Here is a 15,188-nt window from a genome sequence, read left to right on the forward strand (position 1 = left end):
AGCTGTAAATAGCTGGCCTTTAACAGGCCAGTTAAAAGTTTATAATAAGTTTATTACTTACAGAGGCAGCAGTGAAACTGCAATGCAGGTGAAGCTTTACTGCTTTTCTACCTGTCTTGCTTCTTTTGGGGAGTTTTAGTAAACACTAAAGAGCTGAACTCTGCTCTTGAAACTTCTCAAACAAAAGTACCTCAGTTAGTGCATACTATGTAATAAGTCAACAATGCATCAGCATTCCATATAAACTTCTCTAGATGACAAGTTTTTTGCCAAATGCCACATCAGCTGAAAGGCAACTTGCAGCAACAGTTTAGACTGGTGAAATGATTGAATGCCCTACTGTATGCAAAAGGTCTTGCGCCTGATGTAAAGAAATAATATCATAATTTTTAGAAAGTTGAGCAAAAATCTATTGGCAATTACATTTGAAAAATAGTCTTGTTTTTTTCAGACTGAGCACTGAAGTGATATTCATCTCTAAAGTTTGAATTCTGACTTATTTCTAAGCAAACTTAAACAAGCTTCTATGTCTAATATGAGGTTCAAGAACAGACCTTCACATCCTTCATTTAGAATTTGCTTAGAGATTTTGAATAAATTTGAAAACAGCAGCAGTCACAGAATGCCAGACTCCAACAGTTCTGAATCAACAGTGGTTTTGAAGAAGAGCAGCTTCAGATGACATGAGCCATTCCATGCAATTCCAGGAGTCAGCTAAGCAGGGAAGTGGATAAAAACACCATGAACCTTCTTCAGTGCAAATTGTGATCTGACACATGCAGGTCCACCAAGGTAAACCAAATACTTTCTGACTTGATTTGAATTTCAAGTCAAAGAATGATGTATATGCTCTCAGGAATTTCAAACTTGTGGGCATAGACGAATTTGAGACTTCCGCTGAATCCTCACAGAAGCTCAGCAGTGCAGAGGTTGAAAACATTTCACATTTATGCAAGTCACCCTGCCCTAAGAGTGTTTGCAATGGTGGAACATTTTGCTGAACTAAACTGAACTCAGGAAACTCCACACATGAGCATAGACTAACACCCCAGAAGTGCTAGAATAGCTGAAGCCTGTATCTAAGTACTAGTGAAGGATTAACATAGTACAGTGAAACTTGATTTCAGAGGAGTCTGAAAAATATCAAGGATTTAAGAGACATTTGCAAAAAATTCTCATTTCTTATTTGACAAAGACAGCATTCAGTACCTTGAAAGACTGAGACAGTAGGTAACCTTCTACTGTCTCATAGGTATCACATTGCAGCATCTCCAGTGGTTCCATCTATCCTGAAGACTGCCTTGTGCAAAAAACTGATGTATTTCCTTGTCCCTTGGGTAGCTCCTTAAGATAGTGGAGTTAAAGGATCATTTTATTCAAGACTGGAATAGAGCTTCTCTTATTGTGTAACTTGCAGACAGCAAAGTTGTACAAGAGGTTTAAAATGGAAAGTGAAGGCCATGGGAAGGAAACCCTTCTTTAACAGCAAGCGGCAAAGATACCTTCCTGTTTGTACTAAAAACATCCTTTTTAAAGTGAGTAAACTCAACATCATGATGGGTGAAACACCATGGCTTTGCAGATTTAATTAACACTGAAACATGGGGAATCACTGAGAATTGCCCTAAATACGGCTCTGGATTAATACTATGTTACTTAAGCAATAGACTCAGGCTTGCTTTCTGAAAGGTTACCAACAGGTAGATTAAGCATCTTGAGTTTTTTCATAGAAGTGATCTGGCCTATTTATTTGGATTGCAGTGCTAGTTTTTGAATGCCTTCACCAGCAAAAATTCTCTTGGCATAAATGTGTGTTATGTTTGCCATTGGATGAGCTCATTGCCATGTATCTGTCCAAACAGAATTCCAGTGATACTGTGAAAGACACAAAGCAATGCAAGTGAATTTTACCTTGCTGACACAAGGTAAAATTTGGTGTTAACTGCAGGTTCTGTGGAATGGCAAACTTATCTAAATGTAAAAATCACAATAATTTTTGATTGTGTGACAATTCTTTTTTTAGGGCTTACATGACAGTCACACCTTCTCATAAGCTAGCTTTCTTTCAACAAACTCATTCAATGTTGGCTGGAAAAAAATGGCAAGTCAGTGTCAGACCTTCTCCTCTACTTTCTTTTCTACTTGCTTCTTCACAGGTCTTGGTCACTGAACAGTACTGATGGCCAAAGCAAGGGATCTGGAATCTAGTACCAACCACTTAACTTCCAGAGAATTCAGAAAAGTTAGGAGATAGATCTTAAAGTGCTGAACAAAACTGGATCTTTTCAAATGGCAGTTCAGACCTGTCAGGGGCACAACTACGTTTTCACTGTCTACAGCGAGAGTTAACCCAAAGTGAGGAAGCCCCTTAATTAGATGCTTCTATGAATGTCTTAAAGTAGGTAGGGTGAACAAAGGCCAACATGTAGGTTACCATTTCAGAACTTGGTCTGGCTTCCAGAAACTCAGGAGACAGCTTTTCACATTCATGTGTAAAACAGAGGTGGTATTGCCAATCAACTGTAAAGCAGTCAGTTTTCCAACATAATGAACAGCTCATTAAAATGTATCTTCAGTATCTTACTACTATTGTGTTGTGCTATAAGTAAAAAGCATTAAAAGCAGACAGGGAAATACATTCAGAAACAATTTCATCCAGAACACTTAAATGATGACAGTATTATCTGCACTTATGGATGGAGGAATGAAGGAGATGTCAAAGAAAAAAAAAATCAGTCCCCAACATTGTTCCAAAAGTTTTCTGGAATAAAACATGCAATAAGACAAGGAGAGTCTCTAAAAATGTTGGATGCAGATTTGAGGGGTAGAGTAATGGAAACGGAGTTTTTCTGGAACACAAAAAAAAGATCTTTCTTGAGAAAGAAGAGTGAGTGGAGCCTGGCAGCGACACAGGGTTTGGTTTGTAGGAAAGTGACAAAAACAAGACCAAACAGACAAGTTGAAACTGACAGTGCAGAAAATTTGTCTGCAGAAAGAAGCTAATGGTAAAGTAACCCCATAAAATTCCCAAACATGAGTATTCTGAGGCTGAAATTTTATTTTCTCTTTATTTCACAAGATGTAAACTGGTCTTTCAGTTAGAAAACACATTAAATAAGTTATTTCTAAAAAGACTAGTTTTCTTATTAAAATTGCAGATGGTTTCACAGACCCCATGAGCCTTTATTGGGTTTTTGTGCTCTTGCTCTCAAGTAAGGGCCAAATCTCTGTTAATTACAAAGCAGATCCTGGAATATGCATATAGTCTGGTGCAAAGTAATCACAGGTTGTGCTGCTCACTATATCTAAAAACTAAAATGCAGATGTTGAGAAATTATAAACTAACTACAGTAGCCTGCAGTGAAATATTTATATTAGTAAAGACTGGCCGAGCTCTTGAGTTCCTAGAAGATCAGAGTTAACTTTCAGCCTGTGACTCAGTTGTAAAACAATGCCATTTTCTATTCTCAAGCCAGCAGACAGCCCTAGACAACACCCCTGGGAAGACACAATGCTTAAAATGGGAGAATTTCTTCACTGAGTTTGAAGACCAAAGTTTTGAGATGATTTTGTGTAGGTCTCTATTATTTAATGTTTCCCCAATGAAAAAAAGTAGGTGAAAAAGAATAAAGACAACGCATCTGCTACAAATTATATCCTAAGTCATTATATCACTTTGCTTTAATTTTTGATAGAGTTACTGGTGTCAGGGTACTCCTGCTCATACAGCCAAAAAAAATATAGCATAGTATGCAGCAAAATAAAACAAAATAAAAATCCCAAACAAATAATCCAAACTAAAGTGTCAAATTAGATAAGAACTTCTGTTCCCCATTCCAATTATAACATGATTTAATGACATTGCTGCATTTTTTGTAATCAAAACTAGTCATATAGTTGGGTGAAATTAAAGTATTATTTTAATCTGAAAAGGAAACTTTGTGTAACATAGATCATGTAGAACAGGAGTCAGTATGATGAGTAAATATATAAAGGGACATTGCAAACTCTGATACAAAACCCCCTCCTATTTACACTTTCCTGGACAACCAAGGAAAATATATCTGAACTGTCTTATTAACAGAAAAGAGAAAATATTAAACTTTGCTGAAAACAGCACAGATATTCAAAGTTATATAGACTTTTAACCTTATTTGCAGAAAAAAATTGTTAATGATTCTTTATGTTCGGGCAAGACTAGGCCAAAGTTAGAAAGGCCAAAGGCCCAGAAGGCTCATGGCCAAATGTTTAACCTGTTAGACTACAAGTATCACAAGACTCCATTTAGAAATATGTACAGCCAACAGAACTCAAGAAAAATAAGTCCACATCATCAGGGGGCAAGTTTTAAGGTTCTTTTTGCCTGTATGGCTCACTGGTGCTAGTTTAGGGCTAGTTTGGAAGTCACAGATTCAGGGTCCAGATCAGATGTTGCAAGAGCTAGCATTTGTGTTCAGTGGTCATCATTTCATTTCAGTCCAATGTACCTCCTAAATTCTCTTTATTTTCTAAGTCCTATACAAAGGTAAATCAGGAGCTATTTTCAAACCAAAGTTTGTTTTTTCAGGATGAAGTCTACTTCTGAATAAATAGTTTTCTATTTTTAAATTAAATTCATAGTGTTTTGGGATGTTTGTATTTGACTACTTTAGGGGTGAAACATGCAAAAGAAAACAGAAAGGATTATGTCTTAGGTTTTGCAAATCACGAACAACATCAGCTTCTTTTATTTATAACTTGTTCATAAAAACTAGTTGCATCCAAAAGATTTCTCCAGGCACACTTTTTGGGAAATGCTTGTGATGGGTTTGCCATTGAATGACCTCACTCCCAGAATTCTGTTTGTAATGAGTAATAACAACAATGAAGATGTCATCAAACAATAAAATCCCCCAAAGAACTGGAGCCTGTTCTCAGCTCACAGCGTATGTAAACACTGGAAACAAATGTAGCATTGCGATACCTTATAGTCCTGCCTGTAAGAATGCAACAGGATAACTTTTCTTCCATATAGAACCACATGAAATTGTGAGAGGACAATTGTACTTTACTTTTTTTTCTTATCCTGCAGCACTGGAAATACTGGGCTAATGTCTAATCCTTCAGGCCATGGCCAGCGTCCCTTGCCCATTTCGACAGTAATATATGCTCTCTTCAAATGCATATGAGGGGGCTGCAAGTCAAAGACACTGACAAAAGCCAAGTCTCCTATCTGTCCTGTGTTAAACACTAGTCTTTCTCCCTTTATTTGGCTTTCTGTAGTTTACAGTTGCTGCAAGGGAACAGCTTGTCAATTGCCTTTTTTCCCCTCAGCTTTCATTTCATAGCATATGTGTTCTCTGCATAAAGACCTAGCTATCAGGGCTCTAGAAATCCATGAACACTCATGACTACTAATTCTGTAAACAGCACTTTGCCTAAAACCATATTATCATCACAGCTTGTTCAAGCTGTCTAAGGGATGTTTGTGAAGGGGCAACAGGACCAGGTGAAACTCCTGCAGTCTCTTTTTCATGCAGTTAGCAGCAGCAGTTTCACGTCTTTTTGAAAAGTTGTCCAAGCTAGTTATATTGCAAGCTCATGGGCACCAGTGAGTTGGAGATAAGTGAGGTGCTAAGATGAGAAAACTTATTCATGCCTTTATCCCTGGCAAAGATGGTTACAGCTGTTATGGGTGGGAAAAATGCAATCCTGGTTTAGGAGTTTGTGTTTCTGGCACCATCACCCAAGAGTGTCTTGGCAAGTTTGACAGATTTCACAAAGGAGAAAAATAACACTGAAGTCAGTTTTGAAGACGTCTCCAGGACGAGTAAAGGGTATTTGAGAGGAGAGATTTAGCTGCACCAAGCTTCTGGCAGGAGAAATGAGACAGGAGGAATGCAGCAGTCTGCTCATGAGATGACTGTGGCCATCCCAGCCCATGACACCCAGTATTTCAAGCACCTGATGGACTGAACTCCCGTGGACAAACAGATGTGGAGATAAGTAGGCAGGGCTGGGGCTGGTCCACATCAGAGTCCCACAGGAGCTTCCATACGGGATGGAAGGGGGTTATCTTTCCCTCCTCTTTTGTTGTCCAAAGGGTGAAATTCTTTTTTTACATCCTTAAAGAATAGCAGTCATAGCAGTTGAGACTGGTCATAGCAGTCTCTTTATTTATAGAATTAGGAAAAAAAAATCACAAAGACACATCCAACAACCCCCTTTTTGTGGCTAAGCATTTCCCTCTTTTTATTTGCTCAATTTGTGTGAGCACAGTCTAGTGTTGCTGGGGTATCCTTTGTTTCTCAAGTGCTTGCAGTCTTATTTTTCTGAGCAGACAGTCCTGGAGTGCCATGAACTGCGAGCCAGTTTTTGGGGATTAACCTTGTAAAGAGACTCTTTCTGTGACAGCAGTGCCATATGTATGCATTTGAACACAGAAAGGATGTGTGCGTTAGACACTAATGAAGTGAATTTTCATCTTGGTTTTTAATCTATCTATTCCCTCTACCCAGTGGTCTCTGGAAAGGTCATGATTCCAGTTGTCCTGCTTGCCTTATTATTTTACATGACCCACAAAAGCAAGCCACTTTGTTGTGTTTTGTTACATATACAGTGGGGTGGGAACTGTTGCAGATGTGGAGCTGTATAGGGAAGGCCATCCAAGGAGGAAGGTGTCCCTGAGCCAGGTTCCAGAGAAAGGAAAAATGGTGGGACGTGCTCTTGGATGAAGATGTCAGTTTAAGAGGGGAAGGAGTTACAGCTTCCAGGCTGGTTGTAAAGAGGGTTTCCAGTGGAAAGGGAAGCGAATTCAACCTAAGATTGTCTCTCAACCCTTTATACTGATCAAGAGCTTCTTGATAGAGATAATGGCCTTTTCAAAAGTGAGTATCCTTTGCAAGACTAGTGTAACCTGCTGACACAGAGCTGAGAAGGTAGCATGTAGCAGCCTGAATTGCTGCTAGTAAAGTCCAGGGTAAAGAAGCAAAAAGGGCCTTTCCATGATATCCACAGATGTTTAATTCAGCCATGCGGTGAGATGTTCATGTCCCAGACACACACACAGGGAGAGTCCAGATTTCTCTCCCCCAGGGCCTAGGGGCTGACCCTGGTCTCGAGGCAGTACAAAGATGATCAGGGAATAGGGAAGGAGTAGCTCAGGAGCATAGGAACAGACGTAGGAACAGGGGAACGAGCCCAGGGTGTAACTTAGGGGATGCCCCCCAGAGCCTTCTCAGTACCATACTGTTCTACAATTTACACTGGTCACTGCACAACCAGGGGAAGAAAGGACCTGTCAGAGAGGCCAGCAAGGTGTGGAGAGACAGATAACTTGGCACTGGGGGCAGCCAGGGCTTCCAGATGCTCATTACTTCTGCTGCTTGCTTAGCAGAGTGCCATAGTACACAGGCAAGTGTCCCTTCCTGGGCCCCAGACACAGAATGCTGCAACAACTCTTTGGAGTGAGAGGAATACCTCTCTCCTTGTTGGGCATCTCCTGATCCTTTTACTGCACCCGACTCACCCAAACCAAAGTTTCTTATATGTGAAGATAGAACAAAAAAAAATATCAGCCCTCTGGGGTGGTAAGGCACTACAGGGAGAACAAAGATGAGGACTTGTCAAAGACACTGGAAAGATTTCCTCTTAGTGTGCATGGCAGGCAGAGTCAGGGCTCCTGGGAACTGCAGTTGGACACTTGCCTGTTTGCTGACCTGACCCTGGGCAGCATTGCTGTCAACAGACAGAGACAAGTAGCCACCTGATCACAACATGATTTCAAATCTGAGAGACAAGTCAGATGTCCTACTCCTGCAACTGATTGTATTCATCTACCAGCCACTGATCTAAAACTAATGGAAAAGTCTTCAATTCTTCTTTGGCTAGCCTCCCCAAGACGAGAGCGAGGTGGAACTGAAAGACCAAGTCAGGTGTATGTCAGCATTTTTTAAAAGGTTCCTTCATCACCCCTCAAACTCCACTGACAGTCTTTTAAATTAGGATTTGCCTCTAAATTAAGATGATCGCCTTCAGTTCAAGCCTCACAAAGAGAGGGAGAGTGATGAATTTACAGATCACATTTGCTCATTCCTTTACATAAGAAAAGAGATTTCCAGCACTCTCAAGGAGTGCCATTGTGAGTGCACAGCACAGTAGGCTTCAAGAGAAACACAGAAATACTGTCCCTCTGCTAATTTGTCACAAAGCAACTCCTAATTCATGCAACCCAATCAATTATGGTTCCAAAATATTTGCTTCACACAAATACATGAATGATTTCCAGGGATAAGGCATTTCTTATGAAGAAGAAGAGAGAGCAGGGAGGAATAAACCAATTAGCATTAGAGAGAGGGAAGAGATTTTTTCAGTGTGAGACTAGAATTCATTAAAGCAACCCTAGGAGCCCAGAGAGTGGCTCAGTGTGGGTGCATGAAGTGAGAACATGGATTATGGGAGAGAGATGTCTGCCATCATCCTTCACTAACCTCACCAAATACTTGTGCTTCAGAGCAAGGTGTAATAACAGTGTAATGGACTAACCTAGAATAAACTGACCCCAAGAGAAGCTTGCACCTAGCCCCCTGCTCAATTAGTGAGTGGTTTTTGCTCTAGAGCTTTAGGGTTTATAAGACACATTTGTTTTTCTTGGCTAATAATGATGGATCTTGTAATTATCCCTGTGCAGTCTGATGCTTTGATAGAGCTTATTATGCTCTTAATCTCAGTGATACGCTGCATTGGCCCAGACACTGGACAGTGCTCCAGGTAAAGTTGCATGCTCTGATGTTTTTCAGAATGGAAATTTGAATTCCTCTTCCACAAACCCACCCAAAATATTATCTTAAAGGAGCAAAGCCTACAATAGCCCATTTTCTCCAACCCTGTGCATAGCCTTGAAAGCTCCCCTAAGTGTCACTCTGTCCCTCCACTCCTTCCCAGGGTCCCGGTGCCCCCCATCCTCTGACACAGGCCCAGGGGTCCCCCATTTTTGCTACGGAACTTTAAGGTATCTCACAGCCTGGCAGTGCCCCATGGCACCATGCAAAAGACCTGGACAGCACCAGGAATGCAGATAAGTGAGGCAGGGCCAGCTGGTTCTCCTCTCCAGAAAGCCTCTCAGGGACTCCCAGGATCACAGAATAGTCTGTGAATTCGGAAAGGATTGCTTCCAGGCCTTCATGTCTGAGAAAAAGAAACAAAACCAACAAGAACAAATAATAATGACTAAAATGGAAGTTACCACAAAGCACTGCCATCAGAACTTCCACCATGTAAAATTCTGTTTCATTTGGAAAAAAAAACCCTTTTTTTTTTTAAAGAGAAAGGTTAAATAGGCAATTTAGTTTCTACAATCCTTTCAATCTTCATAGATTTGGCTTGTGTTCTTCCATTGTGGGCTACTTTGTAACCTATGTCATGGCCTTCTGCTGCTTTTTGCAGCGCATTTTTTTTCAGTACATGTTAGCAGGTGTTATCCACACACTCTGCAGACAACCTGCTGATCACATGGAACTGCTTTAATACCTTGCTTCCAGCTGCTTGGTCATGTTAAAGAGCAAAAGGTACATTTCTGAATACTCATCGCCCATGTAAGGAAATGCTGTAAGCTGTGGCAAGGATCCTGTCAGCTCAAGAGCAGGAAAAAAATCTAATCAATGAAATATGCTATTTAAACCACAGTCTGCCATATTAAAAAAAAAATAAAAAAGGCCATTCAACCTTTTATATGAAATAAAAGTGCAAGTCAAAAGAAAAAGTAAGATAATGTTTCTTTTCATTTTCATTAAATGTTTATTAATTTAGATAGGGCTTCTTGAGGGTTTTCAGTGGTTTTTTGCTAGGAAATTATTTGGAATATTTGAAAAGCATTTTAGAGCCATCAAAGCTACTTAGGAAGATTTATGAAATATTTTGAGATTGTGCATGCCTTAATTGCTGTCTCACCATAAAAAAATTCTTCACCCCATCAAATTCAAGAGAGTGGTCAGACATGCTTCTGCATGGGTACAACCTCCTGCTGAAACTTGGGCTACAGAACCAGGACTTTGACATGACATGAAGGATAGGGAGATATTAAGAGTTGTCTTTTTGGAGCAGACAGATAATTTCTATTCTTTTGGCAGCTTCTCAAATACTTAATATGGTATCTCCAAGACAGCATGATCAGTTGAGAAGCAATGATTTTTCCTTGGAGCTGGCACTTAATAATTTTTTAGGTCCACAGTCTTAGTGATCCATTTTCTTATCAAGTCATAAAAATGTTAAAAATGTTTTGCAGGCTACCAACATGTTCTTATCTTACCAAAACCAAGTACAAATTCATAAAATCTGCTTGCATTTCTAATTCTGATTCTAGTCAAACTATTGTCAGATAAAAAGGCATCTTCTTCATTCCTTTTTTCTATTCATAGATTTATTGTTAACTTCGGCTCCTTTTTTTTTGTTTTACATTATTCACACTACGCTGCTCTAAAACTAGTTGCAATTTTAGTACTTACTATATATTTTGCTGCCATATCCTGGGAATAATCAATGACCTTTCTTAATAATGTATCACTTTATTGAACATTACACGTAATTAAAAAAAAGAATGCATTATAAAAGAATATATTTATATTTGGTAGTAAAAATTCCTGCTCAAATAATATTGCTATCAACACAATCATATAGGCAGCCATTGCTATTAATGGTAATGTATGAACAAAGCCACAAATGTCAAGATTCAAAGGAACAGACCTTTTCGTAGTGTAATCATAGCAACGTGCACTTTTTTTTCTTGTTGATAGATTCCAACTCACAGTATTTTCCACTGCTTTGGATACAACCTGTTTTGGTGCTGTATCTTCATTGATTTCAACTGAATATTACCAGCTTAAGATAGCAAAGATTAGAATAAAGAGCCACAGGTAAATGAGTCTACGTGTTGTAATAGAATTTGGAAGGTGGTAGAGGACCTCTCAAGATCATCACGTTATGATATAAAAAAAGCAACTTCCTCCATGTAGGAAGTAGTGGAACTTACTGCAAAACCTGAAGCCTGGATCCTTTTGCTTTTTTCAATACAGCCATTCTTACTCATATTAGCCCATGGAGGGAATCATCTATCATTCCTAAATGTTCTTGACACCTAGGGCTATATGAAAAAGCACATTACAGGAGTCCATGAAAACTGGTCAGTCACTTTCCTCCTTTCCTAGCAGATCCTCACATCATTTTGCAGCTATTCCACAATGCATTCCCTATTGTTCAGCTTCCTAGTAATTAACAAGACTCTCATGAACCATGGTTCACATCTCCGCATGTGCAGCCAGCCAGCTCACCTGTGACTTTTCTGGGGAAAAGCTTGTGATAGGCACCATCTCACAGGGACCTTCTCTTTCCCTGTTGCAACATAGCCTTGATGTGTTGTGCCCTGCTAGAATATAGGAAGTTTATTTTGAAAGGTTTATTAGCTACAGTTTTATACAAACTTTGTATATATATTCATGTCCTAAATTACCTGGCATATTAGACAGACATTTGATATGTTGCAATACTGTAAAATTTTTAAGGAAAGGAAGAAACACTATCCTTGCCTTTTCAGGTTTGATTTCCTGTTAATGATTATTATAATGTTAAATTAAAAGAAATTGAAAGAATGTATTTTTTAAAAGGGGATTTTTTCCCCTCCATTGTTCATTAGCCATGCACAACTACTTAAATGGCAGGGTCACCTTTGCAGATCATGCATTTTTGCATAGTAAATCTTTGTGTAAAAATATATCTTGAGTGCTCAGACTCCAGCACACACTGACTCATGCTGCTGCTGATTGTTTCCTTACTACAGGCATTCCATTTTCAACAGTGATGCCAAAGATCTCATGAAAGAAACAGCAAGATGCCTCCTCCTTTTAGTGCAGAAAGGGCCTGGCAATGGCCATGAAGTAAAGTGAATTTAGAAAATAGTCAGGTCTTTGTAATAGGTAGCCTTCATTTTTCTGCCAGTAATTCTGGGTTAGAAAGCAAGCAGTAAGAAATGGCCTGTGCAAAATATCCCTGCCGTATCAGCTTGGATGAGCGCACACTCCTGCCTTTGGCAGCAGGGCTTGGAGTTCTCACACATCTCACAGGGTCACTTGGGCACACGCAGGTTATTAGACCTGACAGTAGCCACCCCTCTCTTGTGACATGTAGCCTGCATAAAGAGATGCTTTTTACCACCAGAAATTCAACTCGGGTAGATGTTCCAGGTATCTTCTGAAGTTTACTGCTGCCTCTTTTTCATTCTGTCATAAGTACATCACACTTACCTGTGATCTGGTGAGGTGTCATACCTCTTTCTAGACACAAATCAATCTACGTTTAACCAAGAGGCCCTGTAAGTGAGCTACCATTTCTTCCCTGGCAGCTGGACTTCATCATTGGCTCTTTCCCCTGAACCATGCTTTCTCAGGGTGGTAAATAAGTGCATGCACTCCAAAACTGCAAAGGAAACACAAGCATGGTGTGTGTATGGATTAATTTAAGAGTATTACTAGAGAAAGAAAAGCACCTAGAACTACTTTATCTGCACAATTTTTTCACCGTTCAAGATTTGGGGTTAGTTTGGGGGTTTTTTTCCCCCAAAAAACACAGGCTTTCAATAAAAGTTGTTGCTTTGAAATTAAATAATTTGACATCTATATGATGTTACTGGTACTGTCTGTGGAGTTACTGTTACTGTTCTAATTAACACTAAGTGTGGTGGCAGGGCTCAACACATAATAAATGATAATAGAAAGTTTGCTTGGTCACTTTCAGACCAGAAGAATGAGCTCAAACTGATTTGGGAGTGTATTATAGCTGATCTGTCAGTGTATTATTTCATCTCCCCTTCTTTTTTTTTTTTTTTTTAACTGATGGGAGTGATCCATTGTCTCTAAAATCAAGCTGCTCTTTGCAGTTGACTTCCCACTAACATGAGGAGCAAGCAGTGATTTTGCTTCCAGATGAAACCTAAGGAGAACAAACATCTGTGAAGAATGGAGAATGTGGCAGCACAGTGAAGTGCCTGGGAGCAAAGTGTTCAGCACGCTCACTAATAAGTGTCAGCTTGATTTGAATCACTTGCTAAAGTGCAGTCTGGCTGAAGTCGAAAGAACATACCTTTCCTCAATGAAATGGAATCCCAAGGCATAAATAAAAGATTTCACCTGGGAAGAGTGATTTATAATCTCCATCCCAAGAAAGATGCCTGTGATTTACCACACTTCCTTGTTTTAAAGCAGAAGCAAAAACAATCCCTTCCCCCAAAATAACCCCTAACCAGCAATCACCAGCACTATCTCCATTAGCTGGAAGAGAAGTCTAAGATGCATTTATACCAGTGATTTAGTTGAAGTCAATGGAGCCATTTGGATGGGATAACAGACCAAGGGACCAAATAAGGGACAAACTGGGGCCATAGCTACAAAAATCTTGAGAAATTCAGTAATATTAAAAAAAAAAAAAAAAAGAAAAAAGGCTGTATCATGGTGGCTGCTGTCCAATCTAAGACTCTGATCACATATCCCAGTCAAAGGAGCCAACTAATTCATTCCTGACCATATGGATGTTGTAAAGTTGCAGAGATCAAACCCCTCCCTGACAGAATCTTGGATGAACGAAAGAAAACATTTCTGCTCCCTCTTGAGCAGCCATTTCAGGTTTTACAGGGAGCCTGATCCATGTTGGGACAATGGTTTGAATGGTTTAGTCAATGCTAAAGAACATTCACACAGCAGACACAATCAATAAAGCTTATAATTTATTTACTTCATTCCTGAGTCTGAAGGGTTTGATTTAAGGAGCTGACATGGGATCTCAAAGTGAGCAGTACGTTTCTGGTGTGAGTGGCAGGTTTCAAATACTGTCTAGGTCTTAGGAGATCCTGCACAGACTCTTCCTAAGGACTCCATTGAAAGTAAGACACTATTCATACATACTCTCAACAGATCACTACACTATCTGTGTCTGCTTCTAGCTTTTCCCCTAAATTACATACACAAAATACAAAACCACCAGGCAGGAATGACTGGGTCCCTTTTGATTCCATTCAGTCATGAAGTTTGAGCTTCTGTGGGTTCTAGGGGGTGGAGGCACAAACAATTATAATTGCATGCAGTTTCTACTCTCATCTTCCATCCTTCTACTGACTGAAGGTGCAAAAATGAAACAGGGTAAAGAATCCGAGGTGGTTGCAAATTGAGAATAATTGGGACTACTCTTCTTTTTCAGCTGAGTACCCCTCTTTTTCCCAAAATTAAAATTTCACAGAAAACCCTAAAAAAATTATTATCAGGGTCAGTCAGCAAACTGTATGCTTCTCTCAAGTGGACAAGTTTACTCAGTTCCCCTACAACTTTACCCTTCTTTCCAGAATGAAGTAAATTATCTGTGCTACTTGCAGTGTTGGAGTGCAGAGCACTTGCTGAGACAGTAAAACATTCTTAGGTGAAACAGTGCTTTACTGCAAAGCCTGTGCTTTAATTTGCTCAATCTCTAAGCCAAAAATGGAAGCCACTTCTGCCACAGGAAGTGCTTAGTATCTTTCTCTTTTCAGTCCTCAGCAAAGTGTCAGATTTAGCACAAACTGGTCGAGGGTAGGGAGAGCTGTGAATGCATAGAAAGCCTGGAAAATTTTCATGCTGCAGTAAATAAGACAGTGTCTTGAAGACACTGCAAGAAAAGATCATTGAGTGATCCCCTTGTTTTCTCCTTCTATGTTTTGATGACCTCTAGTAAAGATGCATACAGGGTGACTGCATAACACGCCTATTGTACATTTTTATTTACATGATGCTAGCTATTGCCTAAATCTCTAGTCCCATTTACACTATAAGACATAAATAAACAGCTTAAATTCAGTGAGGTAAAGAAATGTGAGCTTTTGTATGTGCTGCATATATACCAGTGTTGCCCTAAGTTAATTTCTTGGGATTCCCTGGTGATGGGAAAAATTCCACGGGGGTGTGTCCTACAATGTCCCTTAGTCCAGGGAGCAGCGTCCTCACCCTATGGCTACATTGTCCCAGATCAGAGCATGCTGCTGGTATCCAGCCAGAGAGAGCCTGCACACAGCAAACTAGACTGATAAGACAAGGGAAAAATAAATGAGCCCAAGTCATCCCTGCTTTCTACAACAGAGCAAGAGCTACACCAGAGCATAGGAAGCAGGTGGCACTGAGGCGTTTCTGAGATCCATTCTG

Source organism: Molothrus aeneus, chromosome Z, assembly GCF_037042795.1.
Source record: "Molothrus aeneus isolate 106 chromosome Z, BPBGC_Maene_1.0, whole genome shotgun sequence".
Lineage (NCBI taxonomy): Eukaryota > Metazoa > Chordata > Aves > Passeriformes > Icteridae > Molothrus > Molothrus aeneus.